The 18,901-nt window shown below is 36.0% G+C and overlaps 1 protein-coding gene across 1 annotated transcript in view; it reads left to right on the top strand.

Annotated features, from left to right (window-relative positions):
- Window positions 1–11,473: 11,473 nt before the first annotated feature.
- LOC135210049 (uncharacterized) overlaps window positions 11,474–18,901 on the top strand; it is a 73,385-nt gene continuing 65,957 nt past the window's right edge. Inside the window, exon 1 of the mRNA XM_064242840.1 lies at window positions 11,474–11,729. The gene's annotated coding sequence lies outside the window, so the exon portion shown is untranslated. The remainder of the gene's footprint in view (window positions 11,730–18,901) is intronic.

Below are 18,901 nucleotides of genomic sequence, written 5' to 3'. Positions count from 1 at the left end.
ACCCAAAGTTATCCGCAACCTCAGCAGGGTAGTATAGGCTGCATATTTGTTTTCAGGGATAAAAATAAAATTGGTGATAAAAAGTTGTCGAGTACTTTGGAATCCCAATGCAAGTGGTGAGAGAGAGAGAGAGAGAGAGAGAGAGAGAGAGAGAGAAGAGAGACAATAAGTTAGCTCGTATCCTGCTATGCTTTGCACGGAGAACATAAACAATACTTTTTGCAACCAATTTTTTTTACTTTTTTTTTTTACATTTTCGTGAGCTGGTCATGCATAACTTGCATTTGTCTTGTTTGTTTTTCTTCTATCTTTTTTAAATATTCAATTTTTGAATAATCTTCTCTATCACTTTATCTTAAGGAAAATAATCTTCTCTCACTTTCATCTTAAGGAAATTGAAAACACAGCTTTTAAAGAGAAATCTCGGCCATAATATTTGATTCAAAAATATTTCAAATCATGTGCCTCTCTCTCTCTCTCTCTCTTCTCTCTCTCTCGTCTCTCTCGTCTCTCTCTCTCTCTCTCTCTCTCTCTCTCTCTCTCTCTCTCGTACTGAAGCAGAGTTACCAGTTATACTTAGCTACTTAAGCAATAAATAAAAATACCACATATATTTAAAATTTTCTTTGCGCCCTGTTTTATCTCTGTCTCTCTCAAGTATTAATTTAGTGTTACCAGATATACTCAGCTACTTCATTTTAGCTGGCCAAATAAAAAAAAGGGACTTAAAAATAATATTCACTATAGTCCTATCTATACAGACGTCATTCCAAGGACGAAAACTGAACAGACAAACGGTTATGTTAAGCTACAACTATAGTTACGTTTCAAAAAGCTTAATAGAATTGAACAGAATAAAATAGAGAATTCAAGCCAAAAGTCAAGCCCTGGGACCAGTGAGGTCATTCAGCGCTGAAGCTGAAATAGACAGCAATAAGGTTTGAAAGGCGCAACAGGATTTAAACCCGGCAGTTGCACTATGAATCAATTGTTAAGGAGTAGTGGAAAGCAAGATGGAAGAAAGAGAATATGAACGGAGGTACAGTCAAAGGAATGAAAGGGATTGCAAATAGGGGCCGAAGGGACGCTGCAAAGAACCTCAATTATTTATGGAAAGCCTACATTGCACCGAGTTAGGTGCACTTACAGAACTATTCCCCCAACAGAGCAAAGAGATTGATGATTTTCTATAATAACCTATAACAGCTTTATTTCATGTCAAAACCACAAAAATAAAGCACTCAAAATCAATCGGATTTTCCCACAACATAGAGCAACCTTCACAAGCACAATACAAGGTCACATTGAACAGTTTTACAATAAATTTGCGGAATGGAAAAGAATTTGCAATAATTGACAAATGACGTAATTTTTAAGGCACTGTAAACAAACTCATTTTGCCCTACGCAAGCACGGAGAATGCTGGCTCAGTCAGCAGTCAGAAGGCTGAACACATGTATTACAAAATATTATTTTTTCATTATTTTTTGCTAATCTGTTCATTAGTTTCCATCTCATCTTTTCATCCATTTTCTATCCTCATTTCTTCCATGCTTACTGATTTACGCTCTAAAGTCTTCAGCTCTTGCGTAAGAACTAACAAAATCAAATATTAGAGAACACTGAATATTCACTTATTGTGTTACTTACTTCGTTAACGAAATAATAAACGACCTTATATTATAATCATTGTAATTATAATATTATATGCAAGTTCAGAGAGAGGCTGATAAACATAAGCAAAGAAATAATTTAAAAAATGTAAATAATTCCGCGACCCTTATATATGTATGTATATATATATATAGTATATATATATATATATATATATATATATATATATATATATATATATATATATAATATATATATATATATATATATATATATATATTATATATATATATATATATATATATATATATATATATACATTTATACATACATACACTACCACACACAGGAAAACACACACACCTAGCTAACCACGCGTACCAAAAACCCAAACGCCTGCACAATAAACAATCTCCATTCTTTGTCAACATACCTTTCAGAAGAAACCGCTCTTGATAACCGGCTACCGTCTTCCATTTTCGATGGCGTAATTTTGTAGTTATTTCAAAGGCGACAAATAAACCTTGAGATAGTTGTATTTATTTATTGTGCCTTAGTCATCTTTTGCTTTTTTTTTATTATTTTTTATTGTTCTATGTTGGTGTCATTCTGATATGGATGTTTAATTGTTTTACCTGTCAAAAATAGAAATGAGAATGTATAAATTGTAGATATATGCGGGTATGATATACCATACACACATAATATATATATATATATATATATATATATATATATACGTAAATGCCATGAAGGAAAAGCGGAACAACGGAATGGCTGCTAGGTCTTTCGACAATAGTAAAGGACCGTGTGTCGAAAGCCCTTTTAGCAACCACTCCGTTGTTTCACTTTTCCTTCGTGGCATTTGCCGTTTATACACATACACACTTTATATATAATATATATATATATATATATATATATATATATATATATATAATCAATCCTACAATAAGAGATATACCGCTCTTGTCTTAGCTAAAACTTTCTGAACGCTTAAAAATATATAACATTTCAATACTTTAGCATTTCATCTTAGAATAAACAGGAAGCCTTTCTCTACAGTAAACAGCCAAACTAGAGGAGAGAGAGAGAGAGAGAGAGAGAGAGAGAGAGAGAGAGAGAGAGAGAGAGAGAGAGAGAGAGAGTTGTTTTAAAAGTTCTGGAGCATCCCAATATCATAACACGCACCAGCTCGATGTAAAGAGAGAGAGAGAGAGAGAGAGAGAGAGAGAGAGAGAGAGAGAGAGAGGAGAGAAATTATTTTTTCCTCAGGACCAAAATAACGGAATCTTTCTATTAAACCGATATGCGCTATCTATCATTACGAAATGAGTAGAGCTGCTGCTTATAGTCATCACTGTCGCTTCTATAAACATTGCTTCTTTTTATAGTACTATGATTCTCACGCTGGCATTTCTACTAGAAGCAGTAACTTCTATTGTTATTACTCCACCTTCTACTAATATTGCTTCTTTTATTAGCAATACTTATAACAATTGCTGCTACTGTTGTTCTTAACTGTAGTTACTATTAATATTGCTTCTTTTATTGGGTTCAAACTTTATCACCGGACGTCAATGTGTTACCCAACAGCTAATTATTATATAACAATAGCCACTATTGTTTCATTGTAGCTTCTATTAATATTGCTCTTTTTTTATTAGTTACTACATGCCTATTATTATTATTATTATTATTATTATTATAAAAGTAGTTTAACCAACGGTTGAGCTGACCTCAGCTCTCCTAAGGCTGGCCACTATATGTAGAAATAGACATTAGGACTATATGTCTAATGTCACTATTTCTACTACCAACAATAATTATAGTATTGGTCAACTGTATTGATCAATGTACATAGAAATCTTACTTGCCATTAGTTATAATCAAACCTGAACCGTAACAGCGCAACTTAACAATATACAACGTAATGAAAGCCAGTATTCTGTAATGTTATAGTTTGCAATGTGACTCAGGTGCCTATGTGTTTATAAAAAAAAACTATCACTGAAAACTGAAAAAATTGTTCACAGTGTAAAATGACACAGGGATCAGTATCCTAGCATCTAAAATAAATCTAAGACAGATTATTCAAAAAGAGGAAGGCATAGCCAAGCTAGGTCAGGTCAAGCGAAATGCCGGGTGCTCCACTGTGTGCGTTCCCCAAGTGTAAGCGCGTACGTGTACACACACACACACACACATATATCTATCCACATCGAGTTTGTATCTACTGATTTAATCACTCCGAACTGTAAAAAGTTATTAAAGCTTATTTATGCGATTTACACGCGACAAACATTGTTCGCGCCAGTGATAAACCAACTAACCTACTCACTCTCTCCTCTCCCCCCCCCCCCCCCCCCCCCCACCCCACCCCCCCCCCCCCAACGACCCCCCCCCCCCCCCCCCCCCCACACAACCCACCTCTCTCTCCATCTAAGTTTGTGAAATATCAAAGAAAATTCTACGGTGCCCTGTGTAAGATCTTTTAATAATAAATTTAGAACATGAATAATACATGATTAAACATACAGCTAAGGAGAATAAATATAAAATAATGAACAACTAATAAACTATGTGGTAAAACAATCTACAGTAAACAAAAATTTCATATTAAACACCTTGGCTGGCTCTGCGAAATTCAAGTACCCATTAACCCCAGGCCAGCGTTTATCAATTGTTACAAGCATACTTTGAGGGCCATTGGGTTAAAACTTATCACCGGACGTCAATGTGTTACCCAACAGCTAATTATTATTCCCTTCGATTATGCAAGTTTCGGAGGTTCGTCACACGAACTATCCTTGTGATTTATACCACTGTTTTTCTCAAACCTTTTTCTGGTGGTGGCCCCCTTCAATCCAGTGCAAGTTGTTGTGGCCCCTCCATGCCAACTCTGAGTTCTTACCCCCCCCCCCCCCCCCCACACACACACACACCCGCCTTCCGTCCATCACCTTAATACGCCTAGGGAAGGTATATTATAAGGTTCTAGTTTGAGTAGTACCATGTACTCAAAACACTAATTTCAGGCATGAATCAAATACCAATATTAATTTGGAAAAATATTTTATTTGAACACTTATCTATTTACAAAAGAATAAAAAAACAAGGAATACATGTAGGTACAATTGGCTTTATCTTGAAAGGTTTCAGTGGGATCCCTGTGACTGATGCAAGGCTGCCAACTTGTCAATGTTTGGCTTGAAAGCTGTCAGAGAGAGACGTAAATCGCCTCTTTTTTTCTATGTCAAGGCGATTTCGTGTCTTTGACAGCAGGTACATCACCCGACTGAAACCAGTCTCAACCAAGTAAGACGTGGGAAAGGCAAGTAAGAGCAACTTCACATCTTTCCAGAGTATTGGGTACTTCTTATACACATCTTGATTCATCCACAGCTTCTGGTGTCCTCCACGCTTGAACCTTGCTTGAGCTGTTGTGTTATTCTGAAGTTCAATGAGACTTTCTTGTAGGGTGACATCAACTTCAGATACATCAGCAATGAAGGGATCCACAAAAACCAGTGTGGCACAGTCATTGAGTAGGTCAGAGAAGCGAGTGTCCATATCATTATGCAACTGCTTCAGATGGTCAACATACACTGCTAGGTCATCATCAAGCAGATCGGTGGATATAACTGCTAAGGAAGGAAACTGTGCAAACTCTCGTCTTCCAAGGTTCAACCAGAACAGCTTGAGTTTCCCTTTAAATGTAGTAATTTGCCTCCTTGCAGGAAAACATGGTGGAGTTATTTCCCTTGAAGCTCTTGTTCAGAACATTTAGCTTTTCAAATATGTCAGACAGGTAGAAGATGTCACTCTTTGCATCAACAAGTTTTCTGTCCAAGTTCTGTCCCACTAAAGAAAGAGATAACACTGTCCCAAAGTGCAACAAAAACGGTTCAGCAATTACCTTTAGAAAGCCACCTGACTTCTGTGTGCAACACAAGTTTTTCAAAAATTCTTCATTGTTCTTTTCACATAATTGCTGAAAGAGCGATCTTTCAGTGCACTACTTTTTAAAATCAAGTTGACAGCCTGATAACATGCCCAAGTGCTTCATGAAGACGTCCTGCTAGGTTTTTGGCAACCAGGTGCTGCCGGTGAACAACACAGTGCACACAAACGACATAGGAACAGCTTTTTTTTAAGTAAGCACTGAATCCCCGATACCTTCCTATCATAGCAGCAGCGCCATCTGTTGCACAAGCCACAATGTTCTTGAGTGGAATGTTGTTCTCCTCAAAATAGACCTCAAGTTTTTTGAGAAATCATTCACCTGCAGTTTTGAGATTAATTGGTTTTCAACATCAGCTGCCATCTCATCAATACGGCGTGATACTGAGGAGTTGCCCAGAGGAATAACACTAGTTACCTCTTGTGGACTCTGATTCATGACTGTTGAAAGCACTACAGCCACTGCCGGCATGATCAGAGATTCACCGATAGTATGAGGCTTACCTGGTTTTGCAATCAAATTTGCTATCTTGTAAGAAGCCAACATCCCTCTGTCTACTTTTGCCACTTTTTGGGTAAACATATGATTCACTGTCATCCTTCCTTGGAACTCATCACGTAATTTCTTGAAGAAATCTAGCGGCTTGTCTTTCTTGTCTTTATGTGCAGTCTCCAGATGCTTTTTCAGTTTGCTGGGACGCATACTTTCATTTGAGAGTGAGGTCATACACAGCAGGCACATAGGCATTGTAGTATTTTGTGGAGATTCAATGAATCCAAAAGCAAGATATTCGACAGAATACTGTCTGCATTTTTTCTTAGCTGGACTGGTCATGCTTATCTAAAATAAAAAACAAACAAAACTCATTAAAACTCAGTACCGCTATTATTGTCTGGGAAATCATTGCCTCCACATATTCAAACAGCAAATAAAAAAAGCAAAAGTATTAGCCATAAAAGATACTCTTACCCCTCCTCAATAACAAATAAAGTGAATAGATAAATAAAATTCATGACAAGTATGTGTGTGTGTGTACTGAGTGTACATGAAAGAGACTGTGTATGTAAGTATAATGTATGTTTGTACACTGTATGTAAGTATAAATGTATGTTTGTATGTACATACGTATGTGGTATATAAAGTTATTCACAAACCTCACAAACCTCTTTTGGTAGAACTTAAATCAAGTCTCTTCCTCGTAAGTCTATGTTAAACTGAAAGACGGATCTATTATTGAAGAAGAAACAATATAACGGGTTTTATTATTAATCAAACCCATATACCGTTGCTGTTAAAAATTGTTTATAAACATCTTAATGGTTGTCGTTCGGAAGTTTACCAGTCAGCATAATCTTTGATAGTTCAGTCTTTTACCACTCTGCCTGCTAGAGAGAGGGAGAGAGAGAAAGAGAGAGAGAGAGAGAGAGAGAGAGAGAGAGAGTTAATGGTTTTTGTCAAGGGTCATAGTTCAGCCTTTTACCACTCTGCCAGCTAGGAGAGAAGATAGAGAGAGAGAGTGAAGAGATTATTGAATATTTCACTGTCTGCAAAAATTACCTGGTATATTGAATTGAATGATTTTCAAACTAAACTCAAGCATATTAATGATTTATTTCAAAATATTACACATTTATATATTTTGTGGGTCCTAAATTTTCTGTGGCCCCCCATTTTTCAAATTTTGCCTTGTGGCCCCTGAAAAAATCTCATGGCCCCCAAGGGGCCATATGGCCCACGTTGAAAAACACTGATTTATACTATCGTTAAATGGATAGTGTATTCATATGCAAACACACGAAAAATCCCGTGAAAATTGGGGGAGAAAATGGTAGGCCTATAGGGAGAGAAATTCTAGGCCTATAGGGAGAGAAATTCTAGGCCTATAGGAATGCGCAGCACAATGCAGAGGAAACTTAATTAACATTAACGAACATACATCCTTTCAACGTACTAATAATAAAAGAGCAACGACATGGTCGATAAACAATGTCCCAAACGACCTCTCTCTCTCTCTCTCTCTTTCTGGTACTTTATTAAAAAGGCGCTACCCAGACTCGTCAACTGATATATCTAACGCCCGCATATGAATTACGCTAAACGCTAGGCTGCGTTAACTCGTGTACCCGATGGCATTAATGATCGAATATCATCCTCCTTTGCTTTTTCATTTCCTTTCTCACGTCAAACACCAAATGTCTAACATGTTCCTTTGTGTATGTGAAAGTAACGTGTTCTGCGTTTTTTTTTTTTTTTTTTTTTTTTTAACAGGAACTTTCGTACATTGTACCACAAAATAAAAAGAATGATAATAAGCCTGTACATTTGGCCTTCGTCTCACTTCCGTAATATGGGGACGCGCACCCGCTTCATGTATGGCCTCTCACGAACGTTAAGAATCTTGTTTCACTCGAACGAATTCGTTACGATCACGGAAGGATATCTATCTGGTTCTTCCGTATAGTAGCTACCGGGAGACTACATTATCCGCATCGTTGTATAAAGTCTATTCAAGGGCGTAGACTATTGTATTCCTATTTTTTCTGTTTCAGATACTTTACGGCCAATTCAAGGGCGTAAAAATTGATATTTGTACGGAGGCTCTTTTCCATTTCAATACTGATTCGATATCCATAAATGGCTTCATTTTCTCTATGACAAAGATCAAAGCCTGACATAGCAAATAAATGAGTTTGGAGGAGTATTTACTGAATATTTTCGGAATTAACTTGCTGGTTTAACATGGATTTGGTGACAGAATACATATTAATAATTTTTTTCCCCTTTTAGGCCCCAAATGACATACAAAAATTATAATACTTTCTTTTATTGGGTACAAGTTGAAGGATATTTGATCAAATTCTAATAAGATATAACTGTTCACATACTACTGTATCAAAAGGCAAACAAATAAGAGTATGACTGTTCAAACAGAAGTTCAAAGGGTGAGAATCTCAACCCTTTACTCCATTATTTTGCAATCTGGTCATAGCAATATGTTTGTTTGTATGGTGTTTTTACGTTGCATGGAACCATAGCAATATGCACGAAGAGGTTCTATGCACGAAGAGGTTCTTTAAAAGAGCATCGTACCTTTCCTATCCACCTTAATATTGAGGATGACAAGGTGATTAAAAAAAAAATACTTTGCACCTACTAATTTCAGTGTTCCATTAAACACATTCAAAATGGAAGAGCCTCATTTGTCATAATGAAGTGAGGATTTAAGGATTATTCTTTCCTGTTTCATTCCCCAATGAAATTTCTCTGGAAACCATATCAAAATCACACAAATGTATGGGTCATTTGTCGTGTGATGCTTGAATACTTTGTTAACCCCTAAATTTAATGCAAGTGGACCTCAGTAAGAAACCAGTTTTTGGTCAGGTTAACTCTTTTATGGAGGAAAAAGGGGGCCAAAAATTGCCAAATTATGTAAGGTAGCAGTATTTGCCTACAGGGTATGTTTATTACGTTTATTTATAATTCATGGTACCCTAGGTCACATTAGGTGGGGTGCCCCAGCCTCCAGGGAATAATGGCCCCTCTGTCAAGACAAGTTTCAGCACTCTAGGATAAATCAGGTTAGGTCAAAATGCATTCCTGCATTTCTCTTCATGAATTACTGTCTCTTACACGAGATAAGGTGGCCAATGTCCAACTGCCAATTTGGTAAGATTTGGAACATTTCATAAGGATCAGTCAAGGAAGGTTACATAAGGATGCATCTTTGTATTACCATTTTCCTCCCTGACATCATCTAAACTATTCCAAATACCAATTGCAGATCCCATTACTGTTACATCTGGGGGTGGAGTTCCCTAGTTAAGCAACCATTTTCAGAGTAAATTAGCGTCATATCTAGTATTCAAATCACAAAGAAAAATATTCCAATAATATTTCACATGGTGTGGTTGCAAGTATTGTGGCATGCCATTCAGATGTTACGAGCTTGCGCCTACCCCACGGCTACGAAAAATGACTGGTTCTGTATCACAATCAGTTACTACTGCAGTGAGTGTGGAGGCTGAAACCAACATTCTTTGGAAACTTTAATTCACCAAGTTAGGTTAAGTGGTAAGATCTGGTTAGGTCACGAGCAGGCATTTTAGGAAAGGTTAGGCCTACTTATGTATGAGGCACTTGTCCCGGTCTACAAATGGCAGGAACCAGGCTGCGCAACTATTGTCAAATTTTCCTGCCTATAAAAAAAACTGTTTTTTTTCATCTGTCCATCCGCCTGTGGTGTTTTTGTATGGTAACACTGCGTCCCGGGCTTTAGATAGTTACATTCAGCTCACATTCAACAATTATAATAATATCCTATTTCGAATATTACCGGTGTAATTCGTATACAGTAAATTATTAAAACACTTTTCAGTTGCATATGTACACCCAGATATCCTTTTATTTAACCTAACACTTACACATATCGTAATTATTTACCGGGACGCAGTGTTACCATACACAAACACCATAGGCGGATGGACAGATGAAAAAAAAAAAAACAGAGTATAGTCACCTGTCTATATATAACATCTGCACCCCTACTAAAATATAGGCCTACCTTGCTATAAATGCGGCCTTAAGCTATTTCCTACATATGGAGTGAATTTATAGGATGGAAGGTTTACGCCACTGTGGTCTTAGGTCCCAACTTATTCTTTTAATGCTAACAGAAAAAACATTAGGGCCATCTTGGGGTACTTATGCGTACTTTGTACCTACAGTGAGCCTAGCTAGCTATACCTATACTCTGTTTTTTTCCATCTGTCCACCCGCCCGTGGTGGTTGCGCATGTGTAAGTTTTACGTAAATAAAAGGCTATCTTGGTGTACATTTACAACTGAAAAGTGTTTTAATAATTTACTGTATGCGAATATTCGTTAATATTCGAAATAGGATATTATTTAAAGTCCAAGACGCAGTGTTACCAAGCGCAAACACCACAGGCGGATGGACAGATGGAAAAAAACAAGAGTATACTAGTAGCCCATTAATTACAAGTTTTCCTCTTCCGCTGATGAAATGCGCAGCAAATAGTTTACAAACGATACTAATCACGAAACAAATGGAATAGCCTTGATTAGCAAGATAGAAGAAGCCTAAGATATGATTACTTCAATATCTTGATACCAATTAAAAACAGTATACCTTCGTTTAGGCCTAGACCGCACTCTGATGCTAGGCACCAGTCTTATCGTGATAATTTTTTTGTGTAGTGTTATCACGATTACGCGGCAATTTTTTTTTTTCTTTTTTTTACGAAATTCGATATTTAGTGTTCATTTTCATTTTGAAAAAAACTTTCTAGGACTCGTAAATTTCATGAAAGAACGACTAATTATTTACCCTGTAAATAGTAGCGAACGGGAGAGGAAGACGAAGACAAGTAACCTAAACGATTGACGTCATCTTTTCTGGGTGTATAGTTTATGGAAGAGTATTGAAACATTACATTTATTATATTCCTGAATCAAAACACTTGAAGTATTTTATAATGCAGATTAAATTTTACACAATGATTTATTTGTTAGGCTTGGCACGATGTTAAACAAGAAATGGATAAACAGTTTCGTGCTATGCCAAAAAAGAAAAGTGTATAGTAGATTGTACGTATAACTTTTAGCTAGTTTATTCATTTAAATTATTTATTCATTACTTATTAAGTTATTGTTTCTTACGTACGATTTAAAAATTATGATATACCGTAGACGTAACACCATTATTGAAAGCAATAACCAAGCAGTGTTTGTTTATTTCTGTGAGCTAGTTGCCATTGCATAATTACAAAGATTGTCACTTTGTCAGTTTGGCAGTTGGCAACTTGGCAGTGGGCACTGGGCACTAGTTTCAGTATTATGATGCGTATCCGTGACGTAGGATTGTAGTACACCCCTTTCCCTCGGAAAATAACGAAATTCTTCAGTTTACACAAATTGTTATATAGCTTTTATTTATTTATTTATTATTTTGGTTATAATCGAAGTTAAAATTAGTCTAGAGTCTAATGAAAAGCATATTGCCTAGGTCAAAGTGAATGACCTACTACTACCTAATGTGTTTCATTCTGCTTTTGGTATCATAAGTAGCTTTTTTTGTCGCAAGCTCAAAGTTCAAGACACCTGGAATGCTTCGTTTGCCTAGGTTATAGGTAAGGAAGCTTTTATTTTAGTACATTTTGGTAGACTAGTTGATTACCTAGGTAAGCCTGGGAGCCTACTAACCACAGTAAGCCTAGTACCTATTTGATATGGTAAACTAGCTAGATAGCTAATACCTAGGCTACTAACCCAAATTGCCAGGCCTATGAATGAACTAATCTAGACAAAGCCTATTAAGAGCCCAAATAGGCAGGCCTGTTTGATATCGTAAAACTAGCCTATCTAGACGAACTCTAAACTACTATCCTTAATAGGCTTTTTTGATATCTGAAACCTATCTAGACAAAGCCTTGGCTACTAGCCTAAAGAGGCCTATTTCATATTTTAAACTAATAGGGTAAACAACCGCGGACGATCCATCGTCATCGCGCTGGCCAGGCCTTATTCACTCGATATTTAATTGGTGAAACAAGAATACAATTACAACTCCAAGCATACCATTCAAAAGATTGAAGTTTCGTCAACATAATGTGATATATGAACGCCCCATACGAACTAAAATAAGCATGGAAGCTCTTCGTAAAATATGTTTTCAAGGCAGTTTTGAAATCTAATATGGCGGCAATCGTGTGGCTGGCCGGTCTAACCACAGACAATCCACCATCTTTCCCAGCCTTCCCAGCACTCATTTGAACAATGTTAGCATATATATGTAACGTTTATTGATCTTACTCAAGATTGCAGTTGTAATCAGCACTATAAAACATTTTGTTGCCAACATTAGTGAAAGTATGAAACTTTTTATTCACGGGGTCATGGGTTGAACTGAATTCATTTTTACCTTGTAATCGGTGGTTATCCTTACTGCCATCACAACTAAAACTCCACAGTGCTTATTTGATTGTAATTATACACATTTTGGTCTTAATTCACTCCACATTGCACTTTAAACCACGTTGCTGTTCCTGGTTCCTAAGCACTCACTCCGCAAACACAGTTACGAGCAGCAGACGACTATATTAGGGCTTGTGCCTTGTATGATAAGGCGCCCTATGAGGTAATGTTAGACTAGCGACAATCTATACGCTAAGTCGGTTGGTATTGCACTTCCATCTTCAATGGAGTGTCTGGGGTTTTGTAGATCACTTACGAAGTCGGTATTATCTTTACGACGATGTGTTAAACTCATGGTTCGGTGAGGTTCTTGTAGAAAACACTAAGTATAAAAAATTATATATTCTTCTGAAGTTTTACATGGTGAAGATCAGATATGATTGTACAAGTCTTCTAATAACGATAGCTTGATCGCTTCTGCCAATGATGATGGCTAATCCTATTCCTCTACATGATAAAGCTTAGGTAAAGAGGTACAGGTCTTCTAATGACGATAGCTCACTCTGTTCTGCTTGTCTACCATCTCTGTTACAAGTTATGAAGGAACAGACAGTAGTTCGAACATATGAACATACTATCAGATGACATAGTTACATACGAACACACAATCAAATGAGACACGCTACAGATCACGTAGGCGGTAGTTGTCTCAAGCAGGGAGCTTGAACTAATGTTTATAAACAATTGAATGACTACAGGTGACGGCATGTTATCTTAGCCTACATACTTATTGTATATGTCATCTTTAGCGTCTCTAGTCTGATCACATTCCTGCAAGCAATCTGGTGACCTCTTTAGTTTTAGACTTTTATATATAGGACTAACATTCCATATTTTTATTATGTAAACACTTACATCAGCTCGGTCAGCTACCAAAACCAACCACTGAATATTACTCAAACTTGACTTGCATTTGACTTATAGGAGTGTGATACAGACACTATGTGAATATATATATATATATAAGTAAATAAAAATTCATGGTGTACATGAATTGATTCAAGTAATAAAATATAAAACAATGATATTGGTAAATAATAGTGATCACGTGATATATAATGATACAGTTTTTCACTTCATCTCATTAAGATACTTATGCTACAGAAAATACTAATGTACTCTGATAATTGCATAGAATGAAGATTAACATGATAAAAATCATATTTTAACTGATAAAAAAGTTCATATATGAATTGACAAAATTATTAATGTTTATGCTGATTGATTCGTTGATTTTTATGCTAAATGTTATATATCTGATTCATTAATCAATATACTAACTCATATATAACTGCAGATATTGGTAAGATAAAAGTTAACAGATTGATTATAGGCATACCTGATTTGTTTATACATATGTATATGGATTCATATAATTATGATTAATATATGTGCACTTTAAATAGATTCCTATTGCGTACACGCAAAGATATATTTCGATTCCGTTATTTATGATCATTTATATATAGATTCCTAGTGCGTACACGCAAAAAATATATTTCGATCTGTTATTTATGATCATTTATATAAAGAGATTCCTATTGCGTACACGCAAAAAAATATATTTCGATTCTGTATTTATGATCATTTATAGATATAGGATACATGATACTTTATATATATAGGATACATGACCGAGGTTATACTACTTCACTTTTAACTAGCTTTCGAACAACTTTTCGTCCATTACACAGTTCCAGACAACCACCTATAGCCAATGAAACGCCTTTTTCAATGGTTAAAACAAGGGGAAAATTTTGCCTGGGCGCGGGTCCAACGTTCTATTTTTGCGCTCATACTTACCTCTGCATCCTAAGCTACACGATTACGTTCGCGATGAATAAAAAAACATCCCCAGCACGAGTCCTTCGCCAGCAAAGTAGAGTTGAATATCCTTCGGTCGTAATTGTCGGAAGTATGTCCCATTTGTAGTCGATTCCGACAGCCGCCGGAGCATTCCGCATTAAAACGAGATTAACGACGAGATACGGTGTCGGTCGAAGAAGTCCATGAAATTCCTTTCACATTGTAGGCGGTTGTTACTTGACTGTAGTCGTCCGCTGCGACGAACGATTTTTTGAAGTTGCGATGTGAAACTCTCGTACTGCAGGATACTGTAACCAGGTTCCATTAATCAGCCTGCAAGTGAAATTATACTTGTCACAAGGGCAAAGTAAATTCAAACGACATCCAAATACAGGGGAGGGGAGAGAGCCATTTAGACCAGACTTAACCCACATGAATTTGCTGATATTTTGGAATTCAAAAAGAGTCCGCTGTACAAACTTTTTTATCCATGGGCATTAACAATGAGTGAACCTATCCAAGTCTATGATGACTTGTAAAAATATCCATAATTATAAAAAATAAATAGATATCATTACGAATCTCAAAGAAAATTCGATATTACTGGTAGTAAGTTTACTAGACAAAGAAGTGGAAAACGGAGCTATTGTAAGATTGCCAGGCAACATAAGAGTCAAAGAGAAGATTAATCATGATTCTGTATTTCTCTATGCTAACTGAAATTAAGTTGTGATAAAATCTGATCCTATGTGCCCTACAAAGTTTCATATTCAATTTTCTCGCTCGCATCCTCTGAGGTTAATTTTAAACTTTATTATAGGTAGGAGATGCAACGAAAAAAAACCCACTATGTAACTAATTTCTAAATAAACTTTGGGTTTTTCAAGAAAATGTGACATTTTCCCATGAATGTGATTTACCTGGATTGTAATAAGCTAATGTTGCAAGTAAATAATCCATATCCATATCGTGATACTTCTAAATGTCTATGAGGTTCAGAAAAAATTAATTCATTTTGTTGTTATAGAAATTCTATTTGCTTATTTTGTTCATTAATTTTAAAATGATTGCAATTTGTTCATTGCGCATACCGATAGACACTTGTACCTAACGTCTGCCTTGCCATGAGAAGTTCGGGCTAAGCATTCCTTTCTCCAGTCAATCTGCTTTTGCAAGCAGAGACGACACACAGATGAAACCTGTGTAAGCAGATTATTGAGGTTAAAAGGAACAAATGCTGATACGGCAATGATGACGTCGTCACTTGGCAGGAGATTGCTCTCAGCCAGCTAAGAGTTACGTTACTTGCTGTAACAAATACGACTTTAGGATAATTTTTCTGTTTTTTTAATACTGACCCCACATGAGAAGAATGTCTGAAAAAAAACAGTACCAAAATTGAACAATATATTAGTTTTCATGTTGGAAAACTGCATAATTGTAATTATGTTAAATTAAATATTCCTTATTCAACTAATGAAAAAGGTTTCCATACAAATTCTATATATATTATTAGCCCTGTATAAGATTCATATAGGATTATTCCATAGATAAGATTTTCACTTCTAGACTTCCTGACTTTAAAATCTCTTTTATTTTATTTTATTTATTTATTTATTTATTATTATTATTATTTTTTTTTTTTTTTTCATTGACTACGAATATAAATCACCGGGACAGACAATATGTCAGTAGGTTTTTGATATGTGTTGAACTTTTAGCTTATTTGTCCTTACTAAAGCGTTAAGTTAGAGTTCAAATCATTACGCATATATATTTGGATATTTAATGGTTACGCTTTGCTTATCGATATTATCGTGATCCTTTTTTATTATATTTGTTTGTAACCCTTCCGACTTCTTACAGAGTGTATTATATTGACTCCACTTGTATCCATATTTATCTTATTTTTTTTTTTTATATTTATTTATTTATATATATATATATTTATTTGATAATTAATGGTTGGCTTGAATATGTGGAAGAGTGCTCTAGCGGCGTACCGTATAAGGCTACTTGCGGCATCAATTCTATAGATACAAGATATAAATGATAAAGGTATTTAAAACCGCGAGAACCGCTATAATCCAGTTCGGATCCAATATCACGAGTTGTAACTCGTAAGACATTGACACTTCCTATTTAATTATCAGTTATTCTACCAAACCGATTGACTCTGGTTGATAAAATATATTATTGGTTTTTGTTTTCTTAATGGAAAGGAATTCACACAACGTGTTAAGGAGATTATTATTGATTTACACCACCCGAGTCACAGATTATTATGTGTTGAATTCCATATTACTGATTAGCACTCATAAATATTCGTAACGCACTCAATTGCGGTGTTTGTTTCTAGTGCTAGTTAATTCTATATAACGTGTCAAGGAACTATTAACACTAAGAAGTGTTTATTCCCTCTGTCAGACTCGTAATTCTGTTAATAATTCTAAGTATATTCTTTCAAGGATTGATTTGGCACAGGATAGGCCCTTAAACTGACAGGTGTCTTAGTGTGTCCCCCTTGTTTTCATGCACGTGTTACAATCAGTTATGTGCTTTTTATATCTGTAAGCATTGTAGGCCAGAAAACAGTGATTTGGCTTTCTGTGAAAAAAGGAGGGAACCCTGGATGACGGAATGCAACAGTTTATGACGATTGGTATGAGAGAGATTATTACTACTACCTGGTCGTTAGTCCTCTGCTGTGTTCTTCGGGTTTTCCTCGTCACAGACCTACATATAATATTTACATTTGATTACATTATTCTGATACACATACTTTAAATATACTTTTTGCTTTAGGTTTCTGCTCGAAGTGTTTATTGGTTTGCTTAGCCGCTGACCGTGTTTCCGTTTCGAAGTGTTTATTGTTTGGTGTTTATTGTTTTGCTTATCGCTGTTGACACTTGCTTTGTTCAGTTTGTAACAGTTCTGCGCTCCGACCCAGATATTCAATGCTCGCGCATCTCTTGGGTTAAGGAATTTTTCTTGTTTAGATTACGGTTTTAAATTTTTAACAATAGGCACGGATGTTTCTATATCTTTTAGTCCAATTTAATGGTTCTTTGCTGTATGGTGCGGGATTGCGGGATAATGCGTCAGCTATGATATTTGCTTTCCCAGGTAGACTATCTTATCTTGGCTCCAATACCTGAATGATCATTTGTCACCGAGTTCCTTTTGGACTGTGATTAAAGCCTTTGAAAAACTCGGTAAAGGACTCATGTTCAGTAAGGACTTTATCAGGATAGCCATAGATTATGAACTTAAAATGTACTAGTGAGGTTAAAGATACCTAGCCCTTCCTTGCTATTACTGCAATATTTACTTTCAGAGGGCTTTAGTTTACGTGAATAAAAAGCTATAGGAAAGAACTGTTTATCATATTACTGAAGTAATACTAACTCTTACCCCGTTGGTCTGAGGCGTCTGTTGCAATTAAAAAAAATTCCTTATTTAAATCAGGGATTTTTGTTTTAAGATAGGTAAGCTGCATTTTCCGCTTTTAAGATATCGAACGCCTGTTGATGCTTTTCAGACCATAATAAATCTACGCTCTTCTTCGTAAGATCTGTTAAAGGAGCTGTCATTATTGAAGAGTTACATATTTACATACGATTGTAATACCACTACAGCGCAAAAGTGCTGTATCCCCCTTTTACGTTAATAGGTACCGGAAGTTATGAATAGCCGACACCTTACCTTGGACTACTTTAAGACCTTGACTAGACACATAAAACTAGATAAACATGTTCGGTTTTTAAAACTCACATTTAGATACTTTACTCTGAGATTATTTGTCTTTGTCCCTGTAGCACTAGCTCTAGTTTATGTGAATGTACTTCTAAGGTATTTAGAAAAGATTATAAGACCAACCATATAAGCATGTAGGGTATCCCCTAAAAGATTCCAAACACTATATTGTAATTGGGGCGCAACGTAAGCCGGAGGCATACGTAAAAATTGATAATGTCCCCTGAGTGTGCTGAAAACGGTGTATGAGGTACAATCACTTAGGTAATGGTATCTGGTAAAAGCTTTTTAAGTAAGTCCAAGTTGGTGAAAAAAATTTATTCTAACCTAACAACGATAAGATGTCGTCGGTACATCGCACTGGAAACTATCGGAAGTCGTTTCCTTGTTTAAGCGCAGTAATCTGCGCAGATACGCCAAGTCCGATCTTTTATGGCATGACGTTTTGAGGGAAAAATTATATGGGCTTATTTGATTTCCTAATGGCTCTATTACTACATTTTTCAACTTCGTCATTTATCTCTATTTTAAAATTCATTGAGAATCTATACGAAGGTACGTAAATAGCTTTATGTTTGTCCTTAGACCGTGTTTGTTTTCAATGACATCCGTTTTTCTCCCAGAGATCACTCGCTAGTGGAGAAACTTCCTGGTATTCAGGTAGAAGATAAAAAAAATTCTGCTGAATCACCTCTGCTTGAATGACTTTACGGATATTACTTTAGATAGATTATCAGAGAGATTCATCCACGACTGGTTGGGCGGG

This window comes from Macrobrachium nipponense, chromosome 39 (assembly GCF_015104395.2).
Source record: "Macrobrachium nipponense isolate FS-2020 chromosome 39, ASM1510439v2, whole genome shotgun sequence".
NCBI classification, from domain to species: Eukaryota; Metazoa; Arthropoda; class Malacostraca; order Decapoda; family Palaemonidae; genus Macrobrachium; species Macrobrachium nipponense.
Note: the sequence above shows the minus strand (reverse complement) of the source record. Positions and strands in the feature narration are given on the sequence as shown.